The sequence below is a fragment of the Balaenoptera ricei genome, chromosome X (genome assembly GCF_028023285.1).
Source record: "Balaenoptera ricei isolate mBalRic1 chromosome X, mBalRic1.hap2, whole genome shotgun sequence".
NCBI lineage: Eukaryota > Metazoa > Chordata > Mammalia > Artiodactyla > Balaenopteridae > Balaenoptera > Balaenoptera ricei.
In genome coordinates, this window is record NC_082660.1 from 13,251,173 (window position 1) to 13,263,752 (window position 12,580).

General features: G+C 38.3%; 1 long non-coding RNA gene across 1 annotated transcript in view; it reads left to right on the forward strand.

Annotated features, from left to right (window-relative positions):
• LOC132357847 (uncharacterized) overlaps positions 1–11,383 on the forward strand; it is a 217,157-nt gene extending 205,774 nt beyond the window's left edge. The window contains exon 4 of the long non-coding RNA XR_009500351.1: positions 11,203–11,383. This is a non-coding gene — a long non-coding RNA (uncharacterized LOC132357847). The remainder of the gene's footprint in view (positions 1–11,202) is intronic.
• Positions 11,384–12,580: the final 1,197 nt, after the last annotated feature.

Sequence of the window (12,580 nt, forward strand, 5' to 3'; positions counted from 1 at the left end):
AGTAATTGTACCATTTAACGCTGCCAGCAGCCATGTATTGAGAGTTCCAAGTACACCACAATCTGGCCACTCTGTTTTTCTTTTCATCATAGGCGTTCATTTCCCTTAGGTGTGTTCCTAAGGAAACCATAGAGATGATCACTGTTACTAGCAAAGGTTCACTTGAAAGTTAGCCTAAGCTAATAGGAAAAATCAGAAAACAGCATGCATTGATCACATTGGACTTGACTTTTGATTAAGGATTAGCATAAATCATGTGATTTACGAATAATCATGGGTGGGGGAAACATGCTTGTTAGTTTGTCGTTTCCTCATAGCTCCTTATATGGCCAGAAAGCTCTCCTTTCTGGTGTTTTTATATTAAGAACTTTGACAGTTGTCCTGTCAGGACAGGACAGTTTGTCCTCTTATCAGGAGGAAAGTAGTAATTTGCTCATCCATCAAATTTTGAGGTACTTTTGGAAAAGGAATCCCTGGAAAAATGGTGGTTGGTGTTAGGGGCTCTAGGAATAAAAAAGCAGGGTTGGACAAAATATCATGGATCTAGTATATATGGAAGAAAATGTTGGGTAAGGTGGCTCTCTTTTTTCTTTTTTTCTTAATTTATTGAAGTATTGTTGACTTACAACATTAGTTTCAGGTGTACAACATAGTGATCATAGTGATTCAGTATTTTTATAGATTACAAACCATGCAAAGTTGCTATAAAATATTGACTATATTCCCTGTGCTGTACATTATACCCCTATGACTTATTTATTTTATAGGGTGGCAGTTGGTACCTCTTAATCCCCTTCACCTTTTCGCCCCTCTCCCACCCATCTTCCCTGTGGTAATCACTAGTTTCTTCTCTGTGTCTGTGAGCCTGTTTCTGTTTTGTTATATTTGTTTGTTTGTTTTGTTTTTTAGATTCCACATATTAGTGAAAACACATAGCACACAAGGGTTCCCTTTTATCCACATCCTCGTCAACACTTGTTATTTCTTGTATCTTTCACAATAGCCATTCTGACAGGTTTTAGGTGAGATCTCATTGTGGTTTTGATTTGCATTTTTTTGATTATTAGGGATGTTGATATTGAGCGTTTTTTCTTTTCTTTTTTTTTTTTTTTATTGTGACAATGAGTATTCGTTTATTAAAAACAAACTTCAGGAAAGCATTCCTGTTAAACATGGTTAGTTTTGATAACAGGATGTCAGTGAGCAAAAAGCCTGATGAGGAAGCAAGAATACCAGTTACTAAGCACTATTATACCCACCTCTTCAACTATACCCTTGATTATCTTGAAAAATATAATAGTAGCTCTAAGGACTTTAGACATAGTTGTGGGTTTATGGCATGATTTGCCTTTCATATTTTATTCATTTCCAACTTGAAAAGTATAGGCCCAAAGGGTAATATTTTATGACACTAAGTCAAATGCATATTCTAGGAAAATTCCTCTCTTTTAATGTAGTCTATGGAATTTTCCTGCCCAATTCTATGCTAGTATTTTATCTTTTTGTTGTTGTTTTTAGAAGCTTCATCAACCCTTTAAATCCTTAGGACAAAACTGCCCTTAAATTTTTCTAAGAAGAAGGTAGACAGCCATCCAAATTTTTTCAACATTGCATCTTTGGCCCCCTTTCTTAAAAAGGGTATGGGTTCAGTTTAATTAATACTGACTTTTTTAATGTGCAAAAATCTACCTCTGCTTTTTAAAGCAAATAAAAGGAACAAAAATATGGCATCACTCCAATAATCAAATGCCAATAAAAATGGCAACAGTACAAAAATCTAAGCAAATCTCAAATACAGCAGATTCATAATTAGAACACCATGCAATAATTCTAGCAAGCAAAAGCTTAACAGGTAAAAGAAACCGAATACTGCATTATACTGAATACTAAGTTAAGTAACCATAATTAATCTTATAAACTTTCCAATATCATAACTACTTGCTTTTGAATAACTAAATGTAAGCCTCATTTTTTAACTTAAATGCTTATTCAACAAAGCTAATTGGAACAAGTACGTTTATGCAAATTTACATCCTAGAATACCAGAGTAAACAGGAGACATCAGTCAAGAGTGAATAAGTAATTTCTATTCATTTTCATCATCTGTATGATCAGGTGGCAAAGGACATGATCTAATCATTTTATCGCCTTCTAGATTTCGTGAACAAAATGGAAACTGAATCTCCATTCCATAGCTCATCCTTTTTCTCTAGATGAAGATGAAATTATTCTTATTTGCAAGGTACAGTTTGAAGTGTCCATATTTCTTAAGTTATACTTAATCACATCATTAATTCTCGATGTTGTCTCTTTCCAGTCTTGTACATGAAACTCCAGCAGATTTAATATTGGCTTTCATTATCTGGTCAAATCCTTCAGATGCTCTTTAAACTAGTCCAATTTGGGAGTCTCAACATTCTTTTCTCTTTGCTTTTCCCAAGCCACTGCTTCCTGCCTCCTCAGGAATCCTATTCTCTTTTTCTGAATCTTTAGGGGACAGCCTGAAGAATTCTCCGATTCCTTTTTGCCACTTGAGAGTTGGGCGCACACAAACTGGATTCCCTCCTGCGTACTTATTTTCAGCTTTCCTTGACGAAAGCGGCGTGGAATTAGTGGCAGAGGTGGAGGAACCAAGCACCTTCCTGGGGGCTCGAGAAGCCACCACTTTTCTGTAGGTGCCAGGGACACCGTCTGCTTTAGTTCGCACCATGTTCAAACACGAGATGAGAACAACCAACTGACTCCCCAGCCGAAGATGTTTCACGGGACAAGGCCTGAGCGTTTTTTCATGTGCTGGCCTTCTGTATGTCTTCTTTGGAAAAATGCCTATTCAGGTCCTCTGCCCAGTTTTTGGTTTTTTTTTTAATAAATTTATTTATTTATTTATTTTTGGCTGTGTTGGGTCTTCGTTGCTGAGCGCGGGCTTTCTCTAGTTGCGGCGAGCGGGGGCTACTCTTCGTTGTGGTGCGCAGGCATCTCATTGCGGTGGCTTCTCTTGTTGTGGGGCATGGGCTCTAGGCTCGTGGGCTTCAGTAGTTGTGGCAATGGGCTCAGTAGTTGTAGCTCATGGGCTCTAGAGCGCAGGCTCAGCAGTTGTGGCGCAACGGCTTAGTTGCTCCGAGGCATGTAGGATCTTCCCAGACCAGGGCTCAAACCCGTGTCTGCTGCATTGGCAGGTGGATTCTTAACCACTACGCCACTAGGGAAGTCCCCCTCTGCCCAGTTTTTAATCTGGTTGTTTGGTTTCTTGATATTGAGTTGTATGAATTCTTTATATATTTTGGATATTAACCCCTTATCTGACATATTATTTGCAAATATCTTCTCCCATTCAGTAGGTTGCCTTTCTGTTTTGTTGATGGTTTCCATTTTTTTTTACTGTGCAAAAGCTTTTTAGTTTGATTAGGTCCTATTTGTTTATTTTTGCTTTTGTTGTAGGGCGGCTGTCTTGTGAGTAAAGAAGTATTTTGTGTGGTAGATTAATAATGTGCTATCATTTATTAGATGGTAACTATACGCCAGGCACTGGACTAAGTATTTTCATATATTCTTTTAATTTTTGCAACAACCTTACAAAATAGACAACATTAATTTCCCAGTATTATGGAAGAGAAAAGTGAAGTTCACAGAGGTTAAATAACTTACCCAAAGACACAACTATTACATAGTAGAGCTGTGTTATAGCTCTACTATTTGAACCCAACAGTGCCATGGCTGAGCTATACTTTGGTCAGAAAGTTGAACTGGATGGTCACATGGAAAAAAGTACGTGTGTGTGTGTGTGTGTGTGTGTGTGTGTTATAGGATGACCAGAGTCTTTCCAACATAAAAATAAATTTCACTAGGATAAAATCCCGTGGGAGAAATGGAATGGAAATATGAGATTAAGGAGGAAAAGAAATACTGTAAAATTTCTTTGTATACTAAAAAAAAGAATGATGATAGGTATCAAATGGTATGTAGATTCTGTTGGATATATTTATTTATTTATTTATTTTTTAACATCTTTATTGGAGTATAATTGCTTTACAATGGTGTGTTAGTTTCTGCTTTATAACAAAGTGAATCAGCTATACATATACATATATCCCCATATCTCTTCCCTCTTGCATCTCCCTCCCTCCCACCCTCCCTATTCCACCCCTCTAGGTGGTCACAAAGCACCGAGCTGATCTCCCTGTGCTATGCGGCTGCTTCCCACTAGCTATCTATTTTACGTTTGGTAGTGTATATATGTCCATGCCACTCTCTCACTTTGTCCCAGCTTACCCTTCCCCCTCCCCATATCCTCAAGTCCATTCTCTAGTAGGTCTGCATCTTTATTCCCATCTTGCAGCTAGGTTCTTCATGACCATTTTTTTTTTTAGATTCCATATATATATGTGTTAGTATACGGTATTTATTTTTCTCTTTCTGACTTACTTCACTCTGTATGACAGTCTCTAGGTCCATCCACCTCACTACAAATAACTCAGTTTCGTTCCTTTTTATGGCTGAGTAATATTCCATTGTATATATGTGCCACATCTTCTTTATCCATTCATCTGTTGATGGATGTTGGATATATTTAAGTAAATGACATATCTGCTTTAATTTAAAATGTCCATATTTATAATGCTTTGGTAATTCTAACCTTTATAAATATTTAAATTTATGATGAAAAATGTGAGATGTCAACTTAAAAATGGGTGAGGAAGTTACACTGTTTTCAAACTTCTTTTAAGCGACATGGTAGTTAAATTTTGAATATCATGACATGTGAAGGGTAGGGGTCCTGACTACTTAGTCACTTTTTATTCCTTGCACTTAATACAGTGCCCAGAATATACGAAATTCTCAATCTCCATCTGGGGAATGAAGATGCAAGGACAGTGACGCACTGTGAGAGGCTGTGCACAAAAGGCCCAGGGCTGCAGAGAAGACTTCATCAGGACCAGTGCACAGAACTATCCAGCCTTCCAGCTTCATTTCCTCTGCTCAGAAAATAGCGTTCTAAAAGGGTTACCTGATGCCAATAGACTGAAATAATTTTAATGATGATAATTGTTGTGATCATGGTATTTTACAGCTGAGAAACCCTCTATAGAAATCAGTTCATTATTATCCTGGATGGGGGAGTATGACCTTTCCTTTCTTTTCTTTTCTTTTCTTTCTTTTTTTTTTAATTTTGAGGTTTAATTGACATAGGACATTATATTAGTTTCAGGTGTACAATATAATGATTTGATACTTGTATATATTTGAAATGATCACCACAATAAGTCTAGTTAACATCCATCACCATCCATAGTTGACAGAATTTTTTTCTTGTGGTGAGAATTTTTAAGATCTATTCTTTTAGCAACTTTCAAATATACAACACAGTATTATTAACTATAGTCACTATGCTGTACATTACATCCCCAGGGCTTATTTATATTATAACTGGAAGTTTGTACATACGTATTGACCCCCTTCACCTATTTTGCCCACCCCCACCTTTGGCAACCACCAATCTGTTCTCTGTATCTATGGGTTTGGTTTTTTTAGATTCTACTTTTAAGTGAGATCATACCGTTATTTGTCCTTCTCTTTCTGACCTATTTCACTTAGCATAATGCCCTCAAGGCCCATCTGTGGTGGCAAATGGCAAGGTTTCCCTTTTTTATGGCTGAATAATTTTCCATTGTGTTTATATACCACATCTTTATCCATTCATCCATCAATGGACACTTAGGTTGCTTCCACATCTTGGTTATTGTAAATAATGCTGCAATGAACATAGAGGTGCAGATATCTTTTCGAGTTAGTGTTTTGGTTTTCTTCAGATAAATACCCCAGAAGTGGAACTTCTGGATTGTATGATAGTTCTATTTACATTTCCTTTATATATTTTGGTTCCCATTGGCTATGGGCTTTCATCAAGTTGATTTCTCTGCCTCAAACAATGCTACATGGCTTGTGCAAGGGTCAACAATTTGGTGAAGGAGGTAAGGACTGGGGCAGGAAGGAGAGAAAAGGACTTTCCAGCTCAAGTATTCTTTACTCCTAAGACTGTTATGAGTGCAGCATAGGGTCATCGATTTCTGTCCATACTGGGGACAAGTGGAATTTCTTTGTGGTTCATCCATCCATCCATTCATTTAATAAACATATATTAAATGCTCACTTTGTGCAAGATCTTGGAATAGAGAGGTAAATCATACCCACAGTGACACTTTGGAAGAGAGAAACAGATCAGTAAGTAAATGCATATAAATGGAGAGAGCCTGTTTTCACCTTACAACCTCCCAGCCCTGAGATAAATGCTTTTGCCATTTTCATCAGAAGGAGGGAGAACACAAGCTTAGAGCTTTCCGTTTCCTCACCCACTCAAGTGAATCGAGGAGGGCCTCAGCATTCTCTAAATGATGTTCTGTCCAAACATATAAGCCGAGGAATGGGGTAAAACTCAGTGGAATTAATGTGAGCTGGGTTCCTGGACTTTTTCCATTTGCTTTAAAAGGTCAGCAAGTTTAATGTGGAATACGTGTGGGGAAAGATGAGCTTTGGGCAAGAATGAAGGAAAGATTCAAATACTATCCAAGGTGGATGAAAGGAACTAGCTGTGTTTTATCTTCAAAGAGGCCATGTAATTGGGGTCCGCAATTATAAGGGGTGGGCGTGATATGTCTGCCAGCCTCACACATCTGTTTAGTGGCAATTTGAATCCTGATGGCGTCTAACCTGGCTCGGGCAATCCTGCCCCCCAGTTCATGCCTATTATCCTGCTGTAGTTATTAACAACACGCTCTTTTGCTCTCAAAATGTCCTAAGTTAGAAGGCAAATTATGTGGCCATGGTAGTAACTCAAGAAGCGAAAGTCAAGCCCCATCTGCATTCCTCATGGAGAAGTATGACCAAAATATGTTTGTTATTAAAATCTTTCATGTTAACATTTTACTGGTGTGGGAAGTTGTAAATCTGCTGGAAATAATAAGGTCCAACAAACATTGTTTCCGCAGGGCTTGTGTTAAGAGAGTAAAGGAGATAGAAAAATGAATAGGATAGAGGCCTACTCTGGAAGAGTTCATGGACTGACAGAGGTGACACAGAAAGAATAATGTGTGCTTGAGACACTAAAGGTTTACATCCCTAGAACTAAAACGCTGGACCAGGAAGGGACCTGGGGATAATCTTACCACCTCACTTTACAGATGAGGATGCTGTTTGCCCGGGTTCACATAGCCTTTAGGTGTGGAAATGGGGGCTTTGCCTGGGACTGTCCTTGTTTATGCCTATTGTCCTGGCATAGCTACTAATAGCATCCCCTTTTGATCTCAAGAGTGTCCTGGTTTAGATGATAAATGATATGGTTCCTCTACTGTAGGGAGCAGGGTTTCTTGACTCTGACCAGTATTTCTCCACTGTGGCACTACTGACCTTTGGCACTGGATAACTCTTCATTGTTCGCGGGGCTGTGTCCTGTGCATTGAAGGATGGTTAGCGGCATCCCACTCAAGGCCAGTAGCGCTTCCCTCCCAGCTGTGACATTAAAACTGCCTCCAGACATTGCCAAATGTCCCCTGGGAGGCATAATCACCCTGGTTGAGAACATCTGCCCTAGACAGTGACCTCGACAGTGGTCAGGCAGACTTTACCAGGTTGCCACAAAACTCTAAAATATAACCTACCAAGAGTACTTTTATTTGCTTCTTTTTTTTTTTTTTTTTGAACTGTTCGTATGACAACCTCAAGGAAACTATTTAAAGCAAATGCTTTAATGGGAAGATATTTATTTCAAAAAGCCCTCAAGCAGAATTGAATTATTGTTTTCCAGGTAAATTAATATTTTCTGTGAACAGAATATCCTCCTACACAAAGGGTATAGAATCTGAAATGTTGGTGCACAACTGTGCAACAGATTAAAAATCATATGGATTGCTATTTTAACCTGTTGCCCAAGTGGAAAACAAAAAGGAGAGAGGATAGTAAAATTATTTCTATAATACTTGGAACCTACTTTTAAAGTGATATTTCTGAGTATTTTTTTAATAAACAGGGAGAGACAGTGCTGCCCCAAACTGTGAAATTGGTATTCTTCTCATATACCCCACTTTCACTCCTTCTCCTATATTCTCTCCAACTTGGAATTTTTATATTAAATTTTACCATAATGAAAAAGACTTACCTGTTCTCAAGAATAGTTTATTGATTCAAGCAATATATACTAAGTGGCTCCATGCCAGCCTGCTCCAGTGCTGGAGATGCATTGGTGATCCCTAGTCACTGCCCTTGAGATGCTCAATGTCTAATGGGAACTCATTCATGCACAGGTGGACTTCAATGATAACATTTAGTGCATTGTGGTTCTCAGACTTGAGTGTACATCAGTATCACCTGAAGGGGTTGTTTCTGATTCACTAGGTCTGGAGTGGGGCCCAGACAAGTTCTTCAGTGATGCTGATATTGCTGGTCTGGAGACCACACTTTGAGAACCATTGGTTTTATCTCAAGGATATTTAGGCTTCATTAGCATTCAGGAGCACCCAGGCAGGGTGGTAACCTGGCTTCTTTGGCTTCATCTTCCTCAAGTCTCCCCTCCCTGTCTTTGCCCCTTTCCTTCCTCTTTTAATTTCCCATTTCACTTCATGTACCCAGCATTCTCATGCTCCCTTGACCCTCCTCTACCAAACATTGCTCTTAAGGAAGAATTTTACATCAAACATTAGGGTGGCATTAAGGCAATGTCTTACCTTTTCTAGGGTAATTGGCATTAGGACATATCCCTGCTTATGAAATGGGACACAGTGTGTATGTCGACTTTTTAGGACTGATTTAGGCAAATCTCCTCTATATAGGAATCTTTACTGCACTGGACCTGTTGGTATAGTTGTTACACACACATCAAGGGGTCTCTGCCCTATGATACACATACACACAAGCACCAAACAAACAGCCACCTGTATAGTGAGGGTGTGATTGTTAAGGCACCTTCAAGTCCTGATCTTTTATGATGATTTAAGCAAATCCAGGGTCTGGGTAAACCTTGCTGAAGTGTCAGGATTGTCCTCTCTCTTGTTTAGATGCTAATGACACTCAGAAGACCCCACCACCAGCACCATCACCATCACCACTTTATTCATACCTATCAGTTGGCAAGAGAGCAAAACATGTATCCACCCTCCTACTTACTGGGATTATGAAAATTAATCTAAATATGGAAGTATGTGCAGAATGAAAAATTTTAAATGACATCTTGACTTAAGGAATATTATTAAAGTTAAGTCCTCTCACATTCAAAGTAATCACTAGGTATTAACAATAGGAAGAAATACTTCCTTTTTAAAATTTTGATGGTTGTTTTCTCTTCACCCCCAAATTACTGGGGTTAATCTTTGATAAAAAAGGGAAAGAACCTACGAGTTCTTCTAGTGTGTGAAGTTGAGGGAAATTCAACATGAACACTCAACCTACCAATGAGTTTGTAACAGGTCATGTGTCTATTCATCTGGGTTAATGTCATGTGCAGTTAATGACTGACGAGTCTAATTGGTTCTTGATCTAGTTAACTTTTAGCTTAATGGTTGGATCTGAATCCCAATTAGAGCAGTGAGTAGAAAATAACATATGTGTAAGCGTTGTAACCAGTGAATTTGAAGAATGAGAAAGAAAGAAAAAAAGCAAATGCTTTTATCTCTAGAAACGTGTGGCACAGGCAGAAATTGTCTTACTCTCTCCCATTGCTCCACCTCCACTCTAAGGAGAAGCAGAGAGGAGCTTTGGTGATGAGGGGACAGGAAGGGAAGGAGGAAGACAGTTTCTACTTGGCCTAGAGATTATGTTTCAGGAAAGATATTTGTGTATTACCCTGCATTTCCCCTTCATATTTTATTTTATTTTATTTTTTTAAACATCTTTATTGGAGTATAATTGCTTTACAATGGTGTGTTAGTTTCTGCTTTATAACAAAGTGAATCAGTTATACATATACATATGTTCCCATATCTCTTCCCTCTTGCATCTCCCTCCCTCCCACCCTCCCTATCCCACCCCTCTAGGTGGCCACAAAGCACCGAGCTGATCTCCCTGTGCTATGCGGTTGCTTCCCACTAGCTATCTATTTTACATTTGGTAGTGTATATATGTCTATGCCACTCTCTCACCCTGTCACATCTTACCCCTCCCCCTCCCTCCCCTTCATATTTTAAAAAGTCCTACCCACCCATCCTCTTACCATCTGACCATTCTAGAAGCCAGATACATAATGATGATGCAGACCTAGCAGCCTGCTAAAAGCAATACTGGGTACAGGTTCTGGACATATTATTGGTAGCCTTATCATGCTCTGAAACTGTTTGCAAAGCTACCAAATATTTAAGGGAGGATGAACTGTCCAATCAGAATGAGTTGAAGTATCCTAGAACAATAATGATAATAATATCAACTGCAGATTATAAGACTTCACTGTGTATTCCTTTTTTGATAAGTACCTTTTACCCCTTTGGCTCCTCAGAGTATTACACTGAAACATTGTGATACATGGAGAGGCTGAAAGCATAGTGAGTACACCAATTAGGAATGCATTTGGCTGCAAGTAACAAAACTCAACTTCTAAATACCAGGCAAAGTGTGAAACCCTTTTCAAATATGGTTTTTATCTTTATAGCAACCCTGCAAGATAGGTTTTTTTTTTTTTTTAATAAGCACAGAGCAGTTAACTAACTTACCCAAGGACCAATCTTAAAATAATAGCTTTGCCTGGTATTTTTCAAATCAGTATAAGTTATAACATTGCTTGAGAATATCAAAACTTCTAAATCAATACAGAAAACTCAGGATTAATTTCTATGTCACCTGATGAAATGCTCAGATGGGCAAGTTCCTAAGTGGAACAGAGGCCCAGGGACAAGGTTATTGTTTAGTTAGGGGTATCCATGAGATGTGTATTTTGTAATTATTACAAGTGGATACCGGAAGGTAAAGATTGCTTAGAGGTAGGGGTGGTTGAGTACAGGGGTCACATGTCCCATATGTGGTAGATATCATCGATTGTCTCAACAACCCTTTCCAATAGCTTTCACCCTTGCCCTCTTTTGTTATAAAGGATATAGAGCTTGAAACCTTATTTTCTAATGAGATATAAGTGGACATCTACTTAGGGTGGTTCTGGGAAAGTTTTGCTTTCTGAACATAAGTAGAGACTGTCAGCTACCATGGTCCTCTCTCCTTTCTCCCTGCCAGGAATGTAGACTCGACATATTAAGCTGCACCAGCCATCTTGCAACCACAAAGACAAAAGCCTGTGCACTAACAATCATGGAGCAGAAAGAGATAAAGAGCTGGGTCTTTGATGATATCATCTGTCTCAGATTGCCTGCCTTTGAACTGCTCGTCACATGAGAAAAATGAACTCCTATTTGTTTCAGCAACCGTAAGTTGAGTTTCATGTTATTTACTGTTGAATGCATTCCCAACTGACATCCCCTCCATGGGATAAGCCTCACCTTCCCTCATAATGTTTTAATATAATAGCCTGACTAACCAAAGGAAAAAAGTATTGTACCTGTCAGAAAAATGATAGAAAGTGAAGCCTTGTAATGCATGTAATCAGCTTTGTAAATTGTAAATCATGCTTGCAAATTGTGAAACATAAGTTTCTATTTGTCTACGACAGTATAAGAATGATAAATGTATAGAAACAGACAAAAAGAAGAAATCAACCTGTAGATTAGACTATTGTTCAGCATGTATTTATTCCTTCCCACCCTACTTCCCCAAAACTCCATGGGAGAAGTGTATTGCCCTTCCACATTGATGTTAGACTTGGCCACGTGACTTGCTATGGTCAATGGGTTGTGGGCAGAAGTGACCGCCATAGTCTAGGCCTTAAAGAGATATCAGGTGTTTCTGCTTTACACTCTTACATTTCTGTCATCACCATGAGAAGAGCATACCTCGAGTAAGCTGCTGGTCTAACGAGGATGAGAGATGTATGGAGCAGAGATGAACTGAACCCATAGCCTAGAGCCAAGCCCAGCCAAAATCTAACTGACCCCAGGATGCATGAGTAAGAAGTAAATATTTGTTACTGTACATCACTGGGTTTTTGAGGGGTGTTGTTATGCAGCGTTAGTGTGACAATAGCTAACTGATACACAACCCAGATAGCATAATCTCACAAAATAAACTATAGTTATTTTAATTTTTTAAACAGATATTAGTGTTGTAATGACCTATAATAACATTCTAAGTGGAACCCAATTTATTAACAAATAAAAAGCCAACATTTACAAAGACATATTTTTATGCAATAAATTAAGTATTTATTTGCTTAATCCCATTACTTCAGGAATTAGGCATCTCCCTAAATTTAGCCAGTTAAAGTAGGTGTTCTGTTTTTTCCTCACCGAAACTTTAGCTTTATTCTTTCGATCTGCTTCTGTCCTTCTTCTGTTAGTTATGCTGTGATCAATAATACCTACTCTTTAAATTTTTGTTTAACTAGATCAAAGAAAGCCTCTCTTATAAAACAAACAGAAACAAACTATTGAACAGAGAAATGTTTTCTTTGCTTGAAAGTAATATTTGTTCTAAATTCTATCTGTTATCTATTATTGTG